Source organism: Mauremys mutica, chromosome 3 (genome assembly GCF_020497125.1).
Source record: "Mauremys mutica isolate MM-2020 ecotype Southern chromosome 3, ASM2049712v1, whole genome shotgun sequence".
Classification (NCBI taxonomy): Eukaryota; Metazoa; Chordata; order Testudines; family Geoemydidae; genus Mauremys; species Mauremys mutica.
This window is the reverse complement of record NC_059074.1, coordinates 186187160-186202999: the sequence shown is the minus strand read 5'-3', so window position 1 is coordinate 186202999 and position 15840 is coordinate 186187160. Positions and strand designations below refer to the sequence as shown.

The window sequence follows — 15840 nt, the reverse complement described above, 5'->3', positions numbered from 1 at the left end:
GAACAAGTTCAGGAATCTTTTCCTTCTTGCTACAAGTTGTCAAACTGTCAGTAGGTAACACAATTAAATCACCTTCATGCTCTCCTTGTGCCCTGGCAAGGGTATCACCCTGATCAGACAGAGTTGCTACACCCTTTTCCAACCCCACATTAGCAACTGGCAAACTACAAGCACCAGAATTGTCTGTTCTCTGGGATTTTGCTAAGACACTAACTGGATGCAACCTAGTTACAGTGCCATTCTCCCCAGCAGACACAAACTTAGGACCATTCCCTTTTTCTTCTCTCTTAGCAACTTCTTTCTTTCTCTCATCAGCCTCTTTCTCCATTCGAATTTCTGCCAGTTCTTGCTCATAATCAAACTGCAGGCTGTCTCTCAAGGCTTGCAGTTTCCTTGCTTTTCCTGATGCTTTCTTTAGGCAATAACTTCCTGACAGCAGCTATCACTTCATGCTGAGCCCCATTCCACTCAAGGTGGATTCTGGCTAAAGGCACACGGACAGTAAACTCACAGAGGATCACAACATTCACACCCTGATTTGGTAAATAATCTTGCTCTTTGACCAGATCTGCTTTAACAAGAGTGATGTTAGAAGCCATAGTTTGCCCTCAACAGCTTTTACCATTGACTTTTACACTCTCTATGAATTTTCCATTCCCACTCCCATACATAGCACTGGCACAATTTATGGGGCCACCCTTTACTGAACCCACAGTAACAGCATTGACATAAAAGGTGGCATTGTTGGGGTACATTTGGTTACCCCCAGACAACTGCTCAGAGTTATACAACATACCAACATTGTTACAAACTGGACTTTCAAGAGGATACAGTCTCTGCTGTTCTTCCATTGCTTTTTTGACTTGGAGTTGGAGTCTAGCCGTCTCCTGTTGCATCTGTCGAGTTTTCTCCTCAGCAGCCAGCAGCTCCAGACGCCTCTTATGAGCTTTTTCTTCTCTCTTAGCAACTTCTTTCTTTCTCTCATCAGCCTCTTTCTCCATTCGGCGCCCGGTGTGACGGAGCGATTCTGGCGGGACCCAACTGAGAGTGCCAAATCAGGACCAATTGCTTAAACTGGGCAGTCACAGCCCTAGGCTGGGGTTTTTCCACCTCTAAGGCAAACCAAACCAGCCAGACAAAAAGGACTTTGGTCTCACCCCACTGGCTAACCACAAGTCACACAAGCAATTTCCTTAGACACTCCAGTCTCCCAGCATCACCACCAGTGCACTCGTCCTGGGGATGAATGGTTATGAAAACCAACACCCCAATAAAAGAAAAAGGTTCCCTCGATCCCAAAGGACCAAGCCCCAGACCCAGGTCAATATACACATCAGATCTTACCCACAAATCACGCTGTTGCCAATCCTTTAGAATCTAAAATCTAAAGGTTTATTTACAAAGGGAAAAAGGTAGAGATGAGAGGTAGAATTGGTTAAATGGAATCAATTACATACAGTAATGGCAAAGTTCTTAGTTCAGGCTTGCAGCAGTGATGGAGTAAATTGCAGGTTCAAATCAAGTCTCTGGAATACATCCCCCGCTGGGATGGGTCATTCAGTCCCTTGTGTAGAGCTTCAGTTTGTAGCAAAGTCCCTCCAGAGGTCAGAAGCAGGATTGAAGACAAGATGGAGATGATGCATCAGCCTTATATAGGCTTTTCCAGGTGTAAGAACCTCTTTGTTCTCACTGTGGAAAAACACCGCAAAATGGAGTCTGCAGTCACATGGACAAGTCTCTGCATACCTTGCTGAGTCACAAGGCGTGTCTGCCTTCTCTCCATGGGTCAATTGTGTAGCTGATGGTCCTTAATGGGCCATCAAGCCAGCTAGGCAGGGCTAACACCAGCTTGTCTGGGATATTTCCCAGAAGCAGAGCATAATACAAAATACAGACAGTACAGAGCCAATACTTATAACTTCAACTACAAAATGATACACAGACATACAGACAGCATAATCATAACCAGCAACCCAGAACCTGGTCTTAGACACCTTATATGACCCCCTTTACTTAAGATTTGGTGCCACTACAGGACCTTGGTTGCAACCCATGTTCTATATGGTCCCAATTTATATCAATAACGTCACAGCATGCGTCTAGCTTATGCTCCAATATGTCTGTTAGGCCTGGTCTACACTAGGACTTTAAATCGAATTTAGCAGCGTTAATTCGAATTAACCGCTCAACCGTCCACACCAGGAAGCCGTTTAATTCGACCTAGAGGGCTCTTTAGTTCGAATTCGGTACTCCACCCCGACGAGGGGAGTAGCACTAAATTCGACATGGCTAGCTCAAATTAGGCTAGGTGTGGATGCAAATCGAACTTACTAGCTCCGGGAGCTATCCCACAGTGCACCACTCTGTTGACGCTCTGGACAGCAGTCCAAGCTTGTATTCTCTGACCAGCCACACAGGAAACGACCCGGGAAAATTTGAATTCCTTTTCCTGTCTGGGCACTTTGAATCTCATGTCCTGGTTGGACATCGGGGCGAGCTCAGCAGCACCTGCAACGATGCAGAGCTCTCCAGCAGAGGAGTCCATGCAATCCCAGAATAGAAAGAGGTCCCCAGCATGGACAGACCGTGAAGTCCTGGATCTGATCGCTGTGTGGGGCGATGAGTCTGTGCTTTCGGAGCTGCGCTCCAACAAACGGAATGCAAAGACCTACGAGAAGGTCTCCAAAGCCATGGCACTCAGAGGATACAGCCGGGATACAACGCAGTGCCGCGTGAAAATCAAGGACCTGAGACAAGGCTACCAAAAAGTCAGAGCGGCAAACGGACGCTCCGGAGCACAGCCCCAGACATGCCGCTTCTACGAGGCACTGCATGCCATTCTAGGTGGGTCTGCCACCACTGCCCCACCAGTGACTGTGGACTCTGAGTATGGGATAGTGTCGAGGGGCAGTTCCTCGGCGATGTTCGCCGATGGGGAAGATGAGGAAGGGTTTGTGGAGGACGACGCAGGCGACAGTGCTTACAATACCGCTTTCCCCGACAGCCAGGATCTCTTCATCACCCTCACAGAGATCCCCTACCAACCCTCCCCGGCCGTTAACCCGGACTCAGAATCAGGGGAAGGATCAGTCGGTAAGTGCTATAAACATGGAAAGATTTATTTTTTAAAAAACAGGAATAAAAAATATGTAAAAACTATATAAAAACTTTTCCTTAAAAAACTATATAAAGAGAAGGTCCACACATATAGGGATGGAACAGAAATCCTCCTGGGACAGTTCCACGAAGCTCTCGGAGAGCAGCTCGAAAAGTCTCCGCAGGAGGTTCCTGGGGAGAGGTGCCTTATTTGGTGCTCCGTGGAAGCACACTCTTCTGCGCCAGGCCATCCTAATGTACAGCGGAATCATTGCCTCCACCAGCATTGCAGCATACGGTCCTGGTCTGTGCAGGGATTCGAGCAGCATCCTCTCTCTCTCTCTCCGAGTGACCCGCCTCAGGGTAATCTCGTTCGGCGACTGCTGCATCTAATTAGGGCAATTAGTGTACTGTTACTATTGTGAATGCTTGACTTTTACTTTGCATAGCAATGACCTTCGTTTAACAGCCACGTGTTGGAGGCCACAGAGGAAAAGCATACAGTGAGCTTTCCCGTGCACAGCTGCGAGGGGCTGGAACAGGGTCAGACTTTATGCTTTACAGATTGCCTTCAGCGGGAGGGCACAGCTATCCATAAACTGTTAAGCAGCCTATAGTGTAGTGCTTACCAGGCCTGGCTGCTACACGGATTCAGCTGTACCGCCCCGCTTGTCCGATCTCCTGTGCAAGACCGCAGCCAATGAAAGCGTATTCCGAAATCTCGAACTTGTCCTGAGAGCTCGTGAGACTAGGTGCCCTGTATGGTCTTGTTCACAGAAACTGACTAGACTGTGTTCAGTGTTTGCAAACATGTATCTTTTCAAGGAAATCACTTCCTTTTTCCCATCACACAGCTGCGGGTCTTTCACGAACTGCCCCGGCATCCCCCTCACAGAGGCTGGCGCAGATTAGGCGGCGAAAGAAAAAGACTAGGGACGACATGTTCTCTGAACTGATGGCTTGCTCCAGAGCCGAGGCAGCCGAGCAGAGACAGTGGAGGGAGACCCTATGTCAGCACCAGCGCTCACACAGCGAACGGGAGGACAGGTGGCGGCAGGAAGACCAGCAGGCGACTCAAACGCTGCTTGGGCTAATGAGGGAGCAAACGGACACGCTCCGGCGCCTTGTAGATGTTCTGCAGGACCGCAGGCAGGAGCAGAGAGCCCCCCTGAACTGTATCTGCAACCGCCTTCCCCCGCCACAAAGTCCTGTCCCCCCCTCACCAAAAATCACAAGAAGGAGGGGCGCTAGGGGCCGTGAAAACTGTCACTCCACCCCAGCAGAGTGCTCATGTACCAAACAGCTCTCATTCCCTAAAGTATGAGAAGTGCTTCCCTTCCTGGATCACCCAGTCCCAAATCCAAGTTTCATCCCCCCACTGTGTAGTTGAGTATTAAAAGTAGTTTGTTGTTATTCACTGTTTCCGTCACGTTTTCCTTGTCAGAAGACTTTGTGTGAAGGGGGGGAAGGGTTTTTTAATTGCATAGGACAGCCTCCATTACCAGGGTACAGACTTGGGGGCAGGATCAACAGCAGGACACACACAGACTGCAGTCACTAGGCACTAGGGTCATTCTGGGAGGTGAATGCTGCCCCGGGTCAGTCTGTGAGGTGTATGCTGCCCCAGGGTCCTAGCGCCTGACATCCACAAATGGCAAGGCAGGCTGCCCTTACCATGCCCTTCCCCCCTAGCCACGAGCCTCTCCGATGCCCTGAGCCCCAGCAAGAGCCCTCATCCACGGACACATACTCACCCTTCCCACACACCCCTCACCCCTTCCTATGCCCCAACCCCCAGTCCAGAGCCTGCATCCAAACTCCGTCCCAAAGACGGCACCCCTCACCCCTTCCTGCACACCCACCCCTTCCTGCACACCCACCTGCAACCGTCCTACCCCAGAGACCGCTGTAGGAGCAGGAGCCTGTCATTCCTCTAGTGTAGAAGCGGTCTGGACATCAGTGCACACCGTACCCACCACAGTCCGCGTCCATGTTTCAACCCTTGAACAGGAATTCATAATTAAAGAAAACTTTATTAATAATCAGTGTTCCATTAAAGTTATTTTAAAACGTGTGTTGGAAGGGGGAAACCTGGAGAACGGGGTATGTAACCGCAGATCGAAGTCAACAGTCACTGAAACAGGCTCAGGTTCAGCTTCTCTGTAAATCAACTGGAGAGTCATAGGTTACCCTGCTCTCCGAGGAACCTATCTTTCAAAGCCTCCCGGATGCACAGTGCTTCCCGCTGGGATCTTCTATCGGCACGGCTGTCTGGCTGAGCGTAATCAGCAGCCAGGCGATTGGCCTCAACCTCCCATCCAGCCATAAAGGTCTCCCCCTTGCTCTCACAGAGATTGTGGAGCACACAGCAAGCAGCAATAACTACGGGGATATTTTTTTCGCTGAGGTCCGAGCGAGTCAGTAAGCTCCGCCATCTCCCCTTGAGACGTCCGAAAGCACACTCCACCACCATTCTGCACTTGCTCAGCCGGTAGTTGAAGAGTTCCTTCTCACTGTCCAAGGCGCCTGTATAGGGCTTCATGAGCCAGGGCATTAGCGGGTAGGCTGGGTCCCCGAGGATCACTGTAGGCATCTCCACATCCCCAACCGTTACTTTGTGGTCTGGGAAGAAAGTACCTGCCTGGAGGCGTTTGAACAGACCAGAGTTCCTGAACACATGCGCGTCATGAACCTTTCCCGGCCACCCGACGTAGATGTTGGTAAAACGTCCCCTATGGTCCACCAGTGCTTGCAGCACCATAGAAAAGTAGCCCTTTCGGTTAATGTACTCGCTGGCCTGGTGGGCCGGTCCCAGGATAGGGATGTGAGTCCCATCTATAGCCCCACCGCAGTTTGGGAATCCCATCGTGCCGAAGCCATCTATGACGACCTGGACGTTTCCCAGGGTCACTACCTTTGAGAACAGTTGCTCAACGATTGCGTGGGCTACTTGAATCACAGCAAGCCCTACGGTAGATTTGCCCACGCCAAAGTGGTTCGCTACTGACCGGTAGCTGTCTGGCGTTGCAAGTTTCCAGAGGGCTATGGCCACTCGCTTCTGCACAGTCAGGGCTGCTCGCATCCGGGTGTCCTGGCGCTTCAGGGCAGGGGACAGCAAGTCACAGAGTTCAAGGAAAGTGCCCTTACGCATCCTGAAGTTCCGCAGCCACTGTGATTCATCCCAGACCTGCAGCACTATGCGGTCCCACCAGTCCGTGCTTGTTTCCCGGGCCCAGAATCGCCATTCCACACCATGAACTTGACCCATTGCCACCATGATCTCCACTGCGCGGCGTACCCTGCTTTGTGAGAGGTCTGCGCCACTCTGTGACTTCCTGTCCTCACCGCGCTGCCGGAGCCTCCTCGCCCGATTTCTCAGCAGCTGACTGTGGAAGAGGTGGACGATAAGGTGCGAGGAGTTGACAATGGCCATAAGTGCAGCGATGATCGCAGCGGGCTCCATGCTCGCAGTGCTGTGGCGTCCGAGCTGAAACCGACCAGAGAAGGGCGCGAACAGATTTCCCGCCGGCGCTTTCAAGGAGAGAGGGCGGGAGTGACGGTTCAATGATGACAGTTACCCAAAACCACCCTCGACACATTTTTCCCCCCAGCATGCATTGGGGGGAAATCCCAGGATTCCAATGGGCAGCGGGGAGTGCGGGAACTGTGGGATAGCTTCCCACCGTGCACCGCTTCCAAAGTCGACGCTGGCCCCGTTACTGTGGACTCAGACAGTCGAATTAGTGTATTTAGTGTGGATACACAAATTCGACTTCATAAGGTCGATTCCACAAATTCGAATTAAGTAGATTCGAAATAGTCTTGTAGTGTAGACGTACCCTTAGTCGATAAGGTGCCACAGGACTCCTCAGAACTAAGTTACTCTAGTTCTATCATGACATAACTCCATTGAATCAGGCCCATGATGTTAAAACAAATCACAAGATGCAATAAAGAGGTTTGTCCAAAATATGGACAAAGTGCTTCATGTGTGTATTTATTGTGATTCAGACCAATGTTGGGTGTCAACATTTCCTTTACATTTATTTTTAAAAATTTTAAAACCCCAAAAAGCACTCAAAATTGAAACAAGACATTTTGTCAAATGAAACAAAAACAATTTGACAATTTTTCAATTTGCAGAAAATGTTTAAAAAAAATCATTTTCTGTTTGACCCAAAATGACTTCCTCTGCCTCCGTTTTTCAGCATTACCAGTGAAATGAAAAAATCTGTTATTTGCCTAACTCTGATGTTTAGTCATCTCATCTGGGTGCAGACTCAACACCATGTGATCTGGATGCTCAATGACATGCCACAAATAATGAATAGCCAAAGATCTAGTCTCAGGAAATAGTGTTGCCAAGTCTCCAGGATTGTCCTGGAGTCTCCAGGAATTAAAGATTTATCTTTAATTAAAGATAATGTCATGTGATGAAGCCTCCAGCATGGACTGACCGGGAAGTCTTGGATCTGATCGCTTGTGGGGCAATGAGTCTGTGCTTTCAGAGCTGCGCTCCAAAAAATGGAATGCAAAGACCTACGAGAAGGTCTCCAAAGCCATGGCACTCAGAGGATACAGCCGGGATAATCAAGGACCTGAGACAAGGCTACCAAAAGATCAAAGCAGCAAACGGACGCTCCGGAGCCCAGCCCCAGACATGCCGCTTCTACGAGGCACTGCATTCAATTCTAGGTGCGGCCGCCACCAGTACCCCACCACTGACCGTGGACTCTGATGATGGGATAGTGTCGACGGCCGGTTCCTCGGAGATGTTCGTGGATGGGGAAGATGAGGAAGCAAATGAGGACGACGAGGCAGTCGACAGCGCTTACAACGCTGATTTCCCCGACAGCCAGGATCTGTTCATCACCCTCACTGAGATCCCCTACCAACCCTCCCCACCCATTAACACGGACCCTGAATCAGGGGAAGGATCACTCGGTACGTGCTTTAAACATGTAAACATTTATTTTTAATGGAGCAGGAATAGTTACTAGTTGAAAAGAAGGTCAATATACATGGGGATAGAACAGAAATCCTCTTGGGAAATCTCCACGAAGCTCTCCTGCAGGTAATCGAAAAGCCTCCGCATGAGGTTCCTGGGGAGAGCTGCCTTATTGGGTGCTCCGTGGTAGGACACTTTTCCGCGCCAGGCTATCATCAGGTACTCTGGGAGCATTGCCTCCACGAGCATGGCAGCATAGGCCCCTGGTTTGTGCTGGCTTTCACGCAGCATGCGCTCTCTATCTCTGTCACTGATCCTCCTCAGGGTGATCTCGCTCGGCGACTCCTGCATTGAATTAGGTGAATTAGGGTAATGTTAGTATTGGGAATGCTTCACTGTTCCTTTGCATAACAATAAGCGTCAGTTTACAGCCACGTGGTGGAAGCTGCAGAGGGGCAGCATACAGGGATCTTTCCCGGGGACAGCCGCGAGGGGGTGGAACAGGGGGAGAGTTTATGCTTTCCGGATTGCCTTCAGCAGGAGGGCACTGCTATACAGTAAGTTTTAAGCAGCCAAAAGTCTACGGCTTACCATGCCTGCCCACTCCACGGATTCTGCTGTCCTGCCCCGCTTGTCTGATCTCCAGTGCAAGACCACAGGCAATGAATACGAACGCTGAAAATTCGAATTTGTCCTGAGTGCGCGTGAGATAGGTGCTGTGCATGGTCTTGTTCACAGAGACAGACTAGACTATGTTCATTGTTCGCAAAAAATGTATCTTTGTAAGGAATTCACTTCCTTTTTCCCATCACACAGCTGCAACTGTCTCCCGGCCTGCCACAGCATCCCCCTCACAGAGGCTGGCAAAGATTAGGCGGCGAAAGAAAAGGACACGGGACGAGATGTTCGCTGAACTTATGGGCTGCTCCCGAGCCGAGGCGGCCCAGCAGAGCCAGTGGAGGAAGAACATGTCGCAGTACCAGCGCTCACACAGCGAACGGGAGGACAGGTGGCGGCAGGCAGACCAGCAGGCGACTCAAACGCTGCTTGGACTAATGAGGGAGCAAACGGACATGCTCCAGTGCCTTGTGGATGTTCTGCAGGACCGCAGGCAGGAGGACAGAGCCCCCCTGCAGTGTATCTGCAACCGCCCTCCCCCGCCACAAAGTCCCATACCCCCCTCACCCAAAGTGCCAAGAAGGAGGGGCGCCAGGGGCCGTGAAAACTGTCACTCCACCCCTGCAGAGTGTTCAAGTACAAGAAGGCTCTCATTCCCAAAATTGTAATAAGTCCTTTCCTTCCAGCCTCACCCAAGCCCCCCCTCCCAGTTTCATCCCCTAACTGTCTAGTTGGTTATTAAAAATAATTTTCTGTTAATTGCTGTTTCCGTCATGTTCTTTTAGAGAAGACTGTGTTTGAGGTGTGGGGGAAAGGTCTTGGTTATTGCTGCCAAGAAAACCAGTGCTCTGAAGGAGGCTGAGGAAAATCAAAGGTACCAAGAAGGGAGCTAGGGGGGAAACGTTTCGGACTTCCGGAAGTGACGGGCTCTGACCAATTAGTGGCAATAGATACTAACATAAAACTGAAACAAATCAGAGTGAACCAATAAATTATCATTCCTGACTCAGGGGAAAAGGCTGGGTGGGGCCATGTTCCAATGCAACAGCAAATGGTTCATAATCTGTAGTCATTTGAATGTGATTCATTTTTCCACTAACAAGTTTCTCTGAAGTGGTGAGAAATCCAGGGTCCAGGGGAAGGGAGCCATGGCCCATTCTCCTGTTGGACAGTCCAATAGTGGCTTAGTCCTGTTTATACACAGAGAAAAGAGTCCAATACAAACAGTTTAATCCAGCGAGAAAGTCAGTCCACTGGCGGATAGAGCCGGGAGCTGGTGGGGGGCAGAGCTGGATTCTACCTCACTGTCTGAACTTGGTCAGGTCAGGTCACCTCTCCCTGTCTCGATAGTTACAGTGTGGAGAGGAACAATGACAGACCCCACAGGAGGGTGCTGGTTTGGTGCTTAACCACACGGCGAAGGAACGAGAGCCCCAAATTCCCCCTGGTGCTTTGGGAGCCAGGTTTGCTGTTTGAATTCTGCAGTTCAGATGACGTCAGGCCTAGGCATTTCTCTGGCCTTAGGGGCCTGCTTTGCTCACAGCTGTGATGGCCGAGTGGCTAAGGTGTTGGACTCGAAATCCAAGAGGGTTTCCCTGCGCAGGTTCAAATCCTGCTCACAGCAAGGCCAGTGTTTTAGCCACAGGCCGTCTAAGAGGCCAGGGGTGGCTGAGTCTCCCCCAAACGGCCGCCCATGCAGGGGGAACACTGGGGATGTGGGGCAAGTCACCCCTCCGTGGGCCCATTGTCATCTTTCGAGTGCTGGAAGCGAAGCTCCAGAGAAGTGGGGGCCCAACCTGCACCCCTTTCCGCTCTGCCTCTTAACCCGATGCCCTGCGCTGCCTCCTCCCATCCCCCCTCCGCCTCTTCCCCCAAGGCCTGCGCCCCACCCCCGCTGGGCCTTTTCCCCCGAGCACCCTCCCTCTCTCTGCCTCTTCCTGCCCCTGCTCTGCCTCCTTCCCCAGGGACCCCCCACCCCCCGCTCACCTAAGGTAGGAAAAAGTGATGGGTGCCTGGCCCCATGGCCCCCTGGTAGCCCCCCTTAGGGGAGGCGCAAGCAGCAGGTGAGTGGCGTCTTGGGGGAAGAGTGAGGGGCAGGTAGGGGGTTTGGGGGTAGGGGGCAGAGGCAAGTGAACAGCAAGTGGGCAGGGCCTTGGGGGACGAGGATGAGCAGGGGCGGGGGAGCAGGTGAGTGGCGTCTTAGATCATAGAATTGGAAGGGACCTCAGGAGCTCAGCTAATCCAACTCCCTGCTCAGAGCAGGATCAATCCCCAGACAGATTTTTACCCCAGTTCCCTAAATGGCCTCCTCAAGGATTGAATTCACAACCGTGGGTTTAGCAGGCCAATGCTCAAACCACTGAGTTATCCTCTTGGGGGAAGTGAGGGGCAGGTAGGCGGTCTGGGGGAGGGGGCGGAGGGCAGTGAACAGCAAGTGGGCGGGGCCTCGGGGGAAGAGGATGAGCAGGGGCGGGGCCTCTGTGGCCGGGCCACGGTCTGGGCACCGGTGGCCCCCCAACTTCTAGGGGTCACTCATCTGAAACCCAGGATGAAAGTGACATGGGCCTGAGTCTTGTTGGGGCTGAGGCTACATCACACCTTTACCTTTGGGGCTCTACCGGGGCATGAAGCCCCCAGACACGGCCAGAGACAGGGCAAGGGGCCTCAGCACGGGAGAGAGTCAGGCCCAGAGTTAGACGAGGGGGCAGAGAATATTCTTAATTCTGGTTAGTTACACATCACCCTTGCTAGAAATTCTTCCTGTATTTTCTCCAGTTCACTCCCTGACGCTGTATCTCTGCCCTGTTCCCCTGTTTGTGCCATTGAATTCTCAGGTTCTGTCAAATAATAGCAGCAATCCCGCCATAACACAGCAGCCTGAAATCTCAGCTCTCCCCCTCCCCTCGCGCTAACGAGAGAGAGGAGACCCAGGCAGCCAGTTTCTCTGGGACAGAAGACAAAGGACAGAGGCTTGTGGGAAGAGGATATCGGATGCTTGGCTGGAAAGAGGGGGGCGTCTGGACTGGGGAGAGAAAACAGCCAGAGCCCACATGGATGCAGGAGAGACCTAGCTGGACTGTGGACTGCAAAGAAAGGCATAACAAGAACCAATGGCTGGAAGCAGAAATCAGAAAAATTCTCATTGGAACAAGGCAGAGATTTGTAAGAGGGAGGGTGATTCATCACTGGAACAAGCTGCCAAGAGAAGTGATGGATTCTGCATCTCTTGATGTCTTCCAATGAAGACTAGAGGCCTTTGGGAAGGTGCTTTAGTCAAAAAGAAGCTATTGTGATACACAGATGGGCTGGGATATGCAGGGGAGTCAGATTAGATGCTCTAATGGTCCCTTCTGGCCTTAAGGCTACTAATTTATGAAAAACTGATGTTTTATTGTGTAGCGGCTCCATCCACAGACTGAACAGTCATTGAGTGTGGTGATCCAGGAGAAACAACTCAAACACCCAACGAGGCTGGCCAGGGGCAGGACATCAGCTTTGAGGGGAGGGGTGGGTGTGGCAGTGACATCACAAAGGCCTTTTGCAGGAACTCGGCCTATTGGGCAAAGGCGGTGGGGAGGGAGTGACCTCACAGAGAAAGAGACCCCGACATCAGCCGGGCAGGACCGAGGTGCAGGGCCAGGCCAGTCTCTGAGACCCGCCCCTGTCTTTGCTGCCGCAAGTCTCCTTCGTGAGGTCTCTCCTCGGGGGCTGAGAGAGAATTAGGATTCACAGCTGTGAGCATGAAGAGGAACCTCTGTGGAGTTTTCTCCTTTCCTGCCACTGACTGTGCCGAAAACAAAACTTCCCTTTGACAAGGTAAGAGGCTGAGAGAGGTTTGGAACCTGTTCAGTCTGATCCACCTGGCGCAGGAAGCATTCTAGGCCCAGGAAACACTGGCTTCAGGTGCCAGAATTTGATTTCCTACCTAGGATTTGATGGTTGGAATCCCTGGGGACATTGGGGTTTGTCCTTTTTGGTTTCCCTTTTCCTCTTTCCTCCCTCCTTTCTCCTCTTCTCTTGCTTCTTTCCCCCTTTCCCCTGCTTCCCTCCCTCTACCAAGGAGGGGTGTGTGGAGCGTGGGCAGGGGAGGGAGGTTGCTCTCATTGCGGCAGGTCCTCACCAAGAGGTGGGGCTGGATCTGAGAGTGATCTCCTCTGATGGTGACCTGGGCCGTCCTTTGGCACATCTGGTGAGATCCCTCAGCCTCCCGCCCCTCAGAGTCTCAGTGCTGATTGGCCGAGCAGGGGGCTATCGACAGCGAGGAGACTCCAATGTACAACCAATCCTAGGTATGGGATTAATCTTGCTGCTTCTCTCTATTAATTGTCTTTTAGCAGGTCATGATTTCCTCTAATGTTCTAGGTCTTCTAAAATACTTGCTGAATAGTTACTATGAACCACTGTTGGTCTGTAGCTCACTTGAGAGCCTGCACCTGGCTCCGCTCTGCCTCTTAACCCGATGCCCTGCTCTGCCTCCTCCCATCCCCCCTCTGCCTCTTCCCCCGAAGGCGTGCGCACCACCCCCTGTGACGATGCAGTTCTGGCGGGACCCAACTGAGAGTGCCAAATCAGGACCAATTGCTTAAACAGGGCAGTCACAGCCCTAGGCTGGGGTTTTTCCACCTCTAAGGCAAACCAAACCAGCCAGACAAAAGGGACTTCGGTCTCACCCCACTGGCTAACCACAAGTCACACAAGCAATTTCCTTAGACACTCCAGTCTCCCAGTATCACCACCAGTGCACTCGTCCTGGGGATGAATGATTATGAAAACCAACACCCCAATAAAAGAAAAAGGTTCTCTCGATCCCAAAGGACCAAGCCATTTTAGAACCGGTTGTTAAGGGCTGCGAAATTTAACAAAAGTTCCCGCCCACTCCTCTCCTGCTCCGCCCCCTTCTCCTCCCCCTCCCCTGCTTCCCGCGAATCAGATGTTCGCGGGAAGCCTGAACAAGCAGCATGGAGGCAGCCAGCAGGTAAGCTGGGGCGCGGAGGGGGAGGGGAGGTGCGGCTGGCTCAGCAGCTCCCGGTCCCAGACCGCGGCTCCCTCCAGCCCAGCGCCGGCCTGGGGAGTCGGGCCGAGCGGCCAGGCCCCGGTGCCGGCCCGGGGAGTCGGGCCGAGCGGCCGGGCCCCGGCGCCGGCCCGGCCCGGGGAGTCGGGCCGAGCGGCCGGGTGTGACGTTATTGATATAAATGGGGACCATATAGAACATGGGTTGCAACCAAGGTCCTGTAGTGGCACCAAATCTTAAGTAAAGGGGGTCATATAAGGTGTCTAAGACCAGGTTCTGGGTTGCTGGTTATGATTATGCTGTCTGTATGTCTGTGTATCATTTTGTAGTTGAAGTTATAAGTATTGGCTCTGTACTGTCTGTATTTTGTATTATGCTCTGCTTCTGGGAAAGATCCCAGACAAGCTAATGTTAGCCCTGCCTAGCTGGCTTGATGGCCCATTAAGGGCCATCGGCTACACAATTGACCCATGGAGAGAAGGCGGACACGCCTTGTGACTCAGCAAAGTATGCAGGGACTGGCCCATGTGACTCCAGGCTCCATTTTTGCTGTATTTTCCACCGTGAGGACAAAGGGATTCTTACACCTGGAAAAGTCTATATAAGGCTGATGCATCATCTCCATCTTGTCTTCAATCCTGCTTCTGACCTCTGGAGGGACTTTGCTACAAACTGAAGCTTTACACAAGGGACTGAACGACCCATCCCAGTGGGGGATGTATTCCAGAGACCCAATTTGAACCTGCAGTTTACTCCATCACTGCTGCAAGCCTGAACTAAGAACTTTGCCATTACTGTATGTAATTGATTCCATTTAACCAATTCTACCTCTCATCTCTACCTTTTTCCCTTTGTAAATAAACCTTTAGATTTTAGATTCTAAAGGATTGGCAACAGCGTGATTTGTGGGTAAGATCTGATGTGTATATTGACCTGGGTCTGGGGCTTGGTCCTTTGGGATCGAGGGAAGCTTTTTCTTTTATTGGGGTGTTGGTTTTCATAACCATTCATCCCCAGGACGAGTGCACTGGTGGTGATGCTGGGAGACTGGAGTGTCTAAGGAAATTGCTTGTGTGACTTGTGGTTAGCCAGTGGGGTGAGACCAAAGTCCTTTTTGTCTGGCTGGTTTGGTTTGCCTTAGAGGTGGAAAAACCCCAGCCTAGGGCTGTGACTGCCCAGTTTAAGCAATTGGTCCTGATTTGGCACTCTCAGTTGGGTCCCGCCAGAATCGCTCCGTCACACCGGGCGCCGGCCCGGCCCGGGGAGTCGGGCCGAGCGGCCCGGCGCCGGCGCCGGCCCGGCCCGGGGAGTCGGGCCGAGCGGCCCGGCCCCGGCGCCGGCCCGGCCCGGGGAGTCGGGCCGAGCGGCCCGGCCCCGGCGCCGGCCCGGCCCGGGGAGTCGGGCCGAGCGGCCCGGCCCCGGTGCCGGCCCGGGGAGTCGGGCCGAGCGGCTCGGCCCCGGTGCCGGCCCGGGGAGTCGGGCCGAGCGGCTCGGCCCCGGTGCCGGCCCGGGGAGTCGGGCCGAGCGGCTCGGCGAGTCGGGCCCCGGTGCGTCGGCCCGGCCCGGGGACTCGGGCCGAGCGGCTCGGCGAGTCGGGCCCCGGCCGGGAGTCGGCCCGGCCCGGGGAGTCGGGCCCCGGTGCTGACCCGGCCCGGGGAGTCGGCCCGGCCCGGGGAGTCGGGCCCCGCGGCTGGGCCCCGGTGCCGGCCCGGCCCGGGGAGTCGGGCCCCGCGGCTGGGCCCCGGTGCCGGCCTGGCCCGGGGAGTCGGGCCCCGCGGCGCCGGTCGTGGTCCTGGCAGAGTGGACCCGGTCCCCAGGCAGTGTGGTAAGGGGGCAGGGAGGGGGTGGGTTGTGGGGGGATGGATAGGGGTCAGGGCAGTCAGAGGGCAGGGAACAGGGGGATTGAATGGGGGCAAGGGTCCCGGGGAGCAGTCAGGAAAGAGCAGGGTTGGATGAGGTGGTGGGGGCACTCAGGGACAGAGAGAAGGGGTAGTTGTATGGGGTAGGGGTTCTGGGGGGCCATTGAGAATGAGAGGAGGGTTTGGGTGGGGTGGCAAGGGGCAGTCAGGGGACAGGGAAGGGGGGGATGGGTCAGGGGTCTCGGAGTGTGTGTGTTAAGGAACATGAGGGGTTGGATGGGGCACGACCCCCCACCCCCCCGCGGAGG

The 15840-nt window shown here is 53.3% G+C and overlaps 1 non-coding gene across 1 annotated transcript; it reads left to right on the top strand.

Annotated features, from left to right (window-relative positions):
- Positions 1-10204: 10204 nt before the first annotated feature.
- TRNAS-CGA lies at positions 10205-10286 on the top strand. Its single transcript has one exon. It is a non-coding gene; the product is annotated as a tRNA-Ser (tRNA).
- Positions 10287-15840: the final 5554 nt, after the last annotated feature.